Raw genomic sequence first — 6,649 nt, 5'->3', positions numbered from 1 at the left:
GGAGTGTGGAGATGTCCATCAAGCCATCATATCTCTGCAAGAAATTAATCAGCTGTTTGTGGATCCTTAGGGAGGGACAATGGACCTTTCCGGAGAAGTTTGCAGGAAAGGGGTGGCAGAAGTGACTCTATTTGGCTGGAACTGGGGGCTAAGGAAGCAAGCACACTACGGACATCAAGCTCTCCAAGGCCCACCAAGGTTCATTGTGTGCAGCTCGTGTAGGAGATGTTTTCAGTGAGGGGGCAGAAGGGATGCCAAAACACAACCCCTTCCACGAAAGCAGCAGCAGGGTCACCTCCCCAGTGACTTGAGGACTCCAAGCAACAACAGTCCCAGTTTCCCACAGGTTTTTCTGGACTCCCATCCCATTTTCTGAACTCCCATCCCACCACATCCAAGCTCTCCAGATGAGAGCAACAGCCCCTTCCAAGGCAGAAGTTTGGGAGGTGTTTGTGATCGGCACCTTCCCGGCGGTATTTCCCGAATGCCAAACCATGGCACTCCAGGGAGGGCTTTGCCTCAGGGCACGCTGCAAGAAGGGCTGGTTAAAACCCCTCAAAACAACCCCAACCCACCTTGCACTTAACCAGGAGCTTGCTGAGGTTAGAGGTGACTTTGTTAGAGGGAGAGTGGAGCCATGGGGGCTCTCACTGCCCTCCTGCCCTGCTGTGGAGTGACACCAGCCTGGGCACATCCCCGTCACACCACAGTGATCCACATCACCCAGTCCCCTGGTGCCAGCCCAGCATCTCCCCAGCTCAGGAAAGCCCAAGGTCCCAGCCTCAGTTTTCAATTAACATTTTCCCACAGGGAAAGGTTCATTTTTTTTCCTTTCCCACAGGATTCAAACTTCTCCCTGAGCAGGGACTGGGAAAAACCTGGCAAGTCTGGCTTAGAGATGCTGCTGGTGTGACTTCACGAGGTACCAAGCGTGCACTCTGTGTCTGGTACTCGGCAGGGTGGGGATGCACCCTCCACCACGGCAGCCTGGCACTCTGGAAGATGCTCTTTGGGGAGATCAGCAGCAGGTCAGGCTGGGAAAGTCCCGCTAGGACACGTGTGTGTCCCTTTATGGGTCCAAAGGGAACATTTCTCATTATCTCTCCTCGCAATTTAATTAATCTGCATTCAGTAATGAACCTTGAAATTTCAATTAAAAACATCATTACTAATCAGGGCAGGATTCAAAACAGTCAAGGGGCTCTTGATAGCTTTGCAGTGGCAGGAAGTTCGGGGTTGTGTGCTCTGCTCTCTTTGTCTTGGACAGGGATCCACAGCGTTTTACACTCCCCTGTGTCTCTGCCCCGCTGCTGGCAAACCCAGGCACGGGAGATGCAGCTTGGATTTGCTTTCCACAGACAACCACAAGACTCCAAAGTAAACTCAAAAGGGGGAAGTAACCCAAAAAAATCAGGAAAAAAAAACATTAAAAAATCAGCGCCGGTGTCTCTCCCGGGACATCTTTGCCTGCGCATTGTCCAGCGATTGAGATCTTGGGAATCTGCGTCTCCTCAGTTAACGAGGCAGCCTCGGCGTGGCCGGGCTGGCAGCAAATCACAGGAGCTGCAGGATGCGAGTTCTGCCCCAGTAATGTCAAGATAACCTGACCCAAACAAGGCATCCCTGCCTGTGCCCAAAAAAGAGCCTCCTCTGGCGGGGCTGGATGCGACCCCACTGCTCCCAAATCACTGTCCTTCCAATGCCAGTGCTTGAACATCCCGTGGCTGTAAATCCCACAGAGGTAATGGAGCCCTTTCCCTGGCTACAGTCCACTGAGTAAAAACTGGATCACGGTCATAAATCCAAGGGAGACTTATCTGAAAGAAAATAGCAAAAGTAAGCAAGGCAGGAAGGGGCAGAAGAGAAATGGATCCTGTGTTTTGGTTGCCCGTGTTCTTTAGAATATAAAAGAAAGAATAAATTTGCTGGAAGAGGATAACATTAATATTTTTCTTTTTTTTCAGAGGAAAAGCTGTACCTCCAGCAAGGTTTTAGGAGGATCAGGAAAGCTCAGGGGGCAGGAGACACAGGAATGCCAAATGTCCTGGCAGTGCAACCTTCAAAGGGAAAACCAGACAGAGGAAGGCAAAGCCATGTTTTTTTATCTGCTCCCCCAACTTCTGCACTGTGGTTTGCATTGCATTGTCTGTTATTTCCCAGCCCCACAACCCCAGGCTGATTGTAGCCCTTTGGAAAGGCCCAGCAGATTGAATTCTCCCCCCCAAGGGTATCTGTGTAACAGTGCTTATTTGGTTTCCAGCACTACAGCAGCCCCAAGCCCTTCTTGACCACTAAACTCCCACGTGGGATTACAGACACAAATTATTCCCTGAGGCTGCTTCACAGATAGTTTTTAACTGTGAACATGGTGAGAGGGTGGGAGTTTGAGCACAGCTCTTGTGAAGTGCAGGTGAAAGCCCCAGCATCCCAGCTGCCTCTCCGAGGAAAACCCAAATGGAAAAGGGTGAATGACAACTCTGGGGAAAGGTAACCCTCTTATTTCATGTGCCTTTTCCAAAGCCTGGCTGGTTTACAGCTCAGATAATTAGATTTAAGCCGTAGAGGCGAAATTCATCGAATAAATTATTAATCACAGATTGTTTGCCCAGTATCAAGTGAGAAAGCACTGAGCATTCCAAAAGGCAGCAGCTCCACAGCATTTCTGCTGCATTACAAAAACATGAGGTGCAACATCAGCCCCTACAGCTCAAGGATACAGCTCTTTGTCTCCCCTACAGCCCTGATTCCTGGGGTTGGGATGAGGAGGTGTCTCCTTCATGTACTGGATTGCTCATGCCTGGATGACAAGGGCCAGGAGTGCCAGGACGAGGGGGAATGGCTTCCCACTGACAGAAGGCAGGGTTAGATGGGATATTGGGAAGAAATTCCTCCCTGTGAGGGTGGTGAGGCCCTGGCACAGGTTGCCCAGAGAAGCTGTGGCTGCCCCTGGATCCCTGGAAGTGTCCAAGGCCAGGTTGGGGGGGACTTGGAGCAACCTGGGCTAGTGGAAGGTGTCCCTGCCTGGGGCAGGGTCCCTTCCAACCCCAACCATTCAGGGATGACCAGCACAGTTGTACCAGGGCTATGCAGAGAGTGGGTGCTTCCCAAGCATCTCCCTAAAAACCCCTCCTGGCACACACACGTGGCCCTGGAGGGGCTCAGTCAGGGCAAGGGGGTTCTAAGCCCACTCTTGTGTCTCCTGGCCCCTACAGCTGCTTTGTGCCCCTTGTTATGGCCATGTTTGCCCACAAATTGACCCTCTTTCTCTGAGCCTGGCTGGGCTCGGGGCTCAGAGATGTTCCCTGGCACGGAGCACTGGGGTAATTTTCTGTGGGGCCCACACCCAGGATTATGGCTTTGAAAAAGGAGGAAACATGGGAGCTTGGCTCAAAGGAACACACTAATTACCTGAGCAGGAAAAAAAAAGAACCTTTTCTTTCCTGGTAGAAAGCATCTGATAAAAGCCTGAGACCAGTGGTATTTATATTAGCAGATTTTACATCCTCCTTGTGTGTACTTGGACTATGAGATATAAATCAAAGCAAGGGTTCATTCCAAGAACAGTTTATTTTTATCAGAGAAGTATGTGCTGGCAAACCAGATATTGGTGTGTTGATTCTGTTGGTTCAGTGCGATTTATAATAGTTTGTATTGTTTCATAGTGTGTTTCACTTAATTTATCCGAGTCATGGCTTTAGTTTTTTTTGGTTTGCTTCATTTAATGTATATTTTCTTAGGGGTGGTTTTGGGTTTTGGTGGTTGGCTGCAGCGTTGTAGCACTTTAATGCAAAGGAAGAACCTAAAACCATGAAAACAAATTCTAAATGGGTTTGCAATCAAACATCTCCATCCCTAAATGGATCTGTGTGAGGTGGAGAGCAAAGCAGCACTTCTCAGTATGTCAGTGCCCTTTAAGGACAGTGAATCCTCACCAGAGTTTGGGGAGCACCCTGCATCCCTAGGAGTGATGCATCCAGAGGCTGAGATCCAGGAAGTACCTCCTGCAGGGGAGGGAGAACCAAAGAATCTCAGAATCATGGAATCTCCTGAGCTGGAAGGGACCCACAAGGATCATCGAGTCCAACTCTTGGGCCTGTACAGGACACCCCAAGGATCCCAGCATGTGCTATGTCTTGTCCCATGTGCTGGCACAGGCAGACTTTGGAGCCCTTGCTTGGCTGATCCCGTGCACAGGATGCCATTAAAATTGCCAGCCTGAAATGTTTCCTCACCAGGAGGAAAATCCTGGGGCGTGAAGGGATGTGGCAGAAAGGAGATGGTGGGAAGCACCATCTGCCTCCAGAGCAGCCTGACCTAGTGGAAGGTCTCCCTGCCCATGGCAGGAGGTTTGGAATGAAATGCTTCTTGAAGTCCCTTCCAACCCAGTCCATGATTCCATGAATGAACAGAGTTATCAGGGAAAGGCTGAATTCCCAGCTCTGCACCCTGGTGTGCTCAGCGTCCCCTGGGCTCTCCCTGCAGATTACAACCAGAGCCCTGGGAAACGTTTGCAGGGGAATTTCGGGAATTTCAGCGATTCCCAGAGCGTGGCTTTGCCCGGGCTGTGCTGGCCAGGGCAGCGTGCCCTGTGCTGGGCTGTGCCTCAGTGCCCTGCCCACGGCTGTAATTACAGCAGGGCAGGAGAGAAGGGGAGGGAGGAAAAAAAGGAAGGAAAAATCACCTTCCTGAAGATTTATGAGAATATAAACTCGGGAGCTGAGATGTTCCTATCACCACCTATGAGGCCCAAGGGACAGCTTTGCCTTAATGCAGAGTCGGATGTTTCTCTCGGTGATGAATTCGGAAGGTGAACGAGGAGCTGGGAGAGGAGGCACTCGAGTGCTTGAAGAGGAGCCTTGGGGCTGCCAGTTATTTACTGCAGTACCCACAGCCTGAGGGGGAGCAGGGAAGGTCCCCCACCCCTGGTCAGGGAGAGGTTTGGGGAAGGGGCAAGTGGGCAGCGAGGTCAGGAGCTGCATCCCCAAAGCCCCACGGACACCCATCAGAGCAGCAGCAGGGCTGAAGGGGGGCTGTCCCACCACAGAGGGGTTTGCTGCCTTGGGGGGCTCTGAGATGCATTTTAGACCCTGCCCTGGGACTTTGCTGCTGTTACACCCTCCCTGCTTCCCCTCAAATCCTTTAATTCCCTGGTGAAGGCACCAGGGAGGCCAGAAGGATCACGGCCCTGCTGTGAAAAGCCATTTGTTACCCAGAGACAGCAAGGAAGAGCAATGATTAGGGCTCTCCTGCCCCAAGAACCCCAAAGCCATGGCCAGGAGGAATCCCATCTAGGACAGACACCCCAGATCCTACTGTCTCCTAATCCAAAAAGAAGGATAAAACAAAATAATAAAAATAAATAAATAAATAAATAAAGCAGTGACAAGAAGAGTCCTTGGGAGGATTTTTTTTTTTTTTTAAACACAAAAATGGAAACATCCAGCCTGAAGTCTCCAAGGTGTCCGCTTGGGAGCAGGACAGGGCGATCTGGAGCCGAAGTTTCTGTAAGTGCCGCAGACTTCCCGCAAAAGCCAGGAGAGCCTGCAGCATTTCGGGTTTCCAACCCTCCACGGGAAGCCTGTCCACCCCTCGGAGTGATACCCAACTTCCCTGATGAAACATTCCAGTCAAGGTAATCTCCTGCCTTAATAATTCATGGCCTGCTTTCAGGAGAGCTCGGAGGAAAGCTGAAAGCTGCTGTTTACATTTTGATGAGCAGCACCAATCAGTGCCTGCCTTTATAAAAGAATAAAAATCAGTGAAAGCATTTTTATTAAGCTACAGGGTCAAGTAATAGCTCCTTCCAAGCTACAGAAGTCACATCTGGCTTATTTACACATTTTTCCTCCCCTTAAATCACGTAATAAAAGCACAATCCTGGAAAGAAGAGAGAGATCTTTAGCTGAAAGCAGTGCTACCTGACAAATACGCTTTTTAACACCGGAGTGCCTTGTGGGGATTGTTCTCAAGGAGTTGCCCTTCAGGGGAAAAGTCTCCATGGCTTGGTTTGCATCCCTGCTTCCACATTGCCCTCATTACACTTTGCACTTGTCCCAGTTGCATTAGTGGGGGTGGATATTATTCCTGTGGGGCCTTGGATCTGTTGGCTCACCTGGCAGGTGAGGTAAGGGGAGGTGTGGAGGGACAGGGTGACCACTCCAGTAGCAGCCAGGGATGCAGGTCCTCAGCAGGCAACCAAACACTGCTGGCCTGGCATCAATCCCCCTGCCATGCCCAGGGACCTCCTGAAGGGTCCTCCCTCAGCCCCTGGAGTTGTGAGAGGTTGGGCTTCATCAAAAGGTGAAAGCAGCACCTCCACTTGTAAACTGCCTCCTTCTTCCTGGCAGAAAACATCTCTCTTTTTAAGTGGCTGAAGATGAGATGCTCTTCTAAGTAAAGCTGGGGTTGGACATGCTGTTCAAATCAGAGAGAGGCTAAAAAATACAGCAGGGTGGCTTTAAAACACCAGAGCTCATGGAGGTCCATCTACATCAGCTTGAGGTCTGACCCATTTCTGTTCAAAGACTCATCTTCTGCTGTACAAAGGCCAGGCTGGAGGGGGCTTGGACCAGCCTGGCCTAGTGGAAAGTGTCCCTTCCAACCCTTCCAAGTGATTTCTTGTTAAGGATGAACTTTTTCAGATGAGAAG

The sequence above is a fragment of the Corapipo altera genome, unplaced genomic scaffold (genome assembly GCF_003945725.1).
Source record: "Corapipo altera isolate COAL_440 unplaced genomic scaffold, ASM394572v1 354, whole genome shotgun sequence".
NCBI classification, from domain to species: domain Eukaryota; kingdom Metazoa; phylum Chordata; class Aves; order Passeriformes; family Pipridae; genus Corapipo; species Corapipo altera.
The sequence above is the reverse complement of the archived record's forward strand: the minus strand, read 5'-3'. Positions refer to the sequence as shown.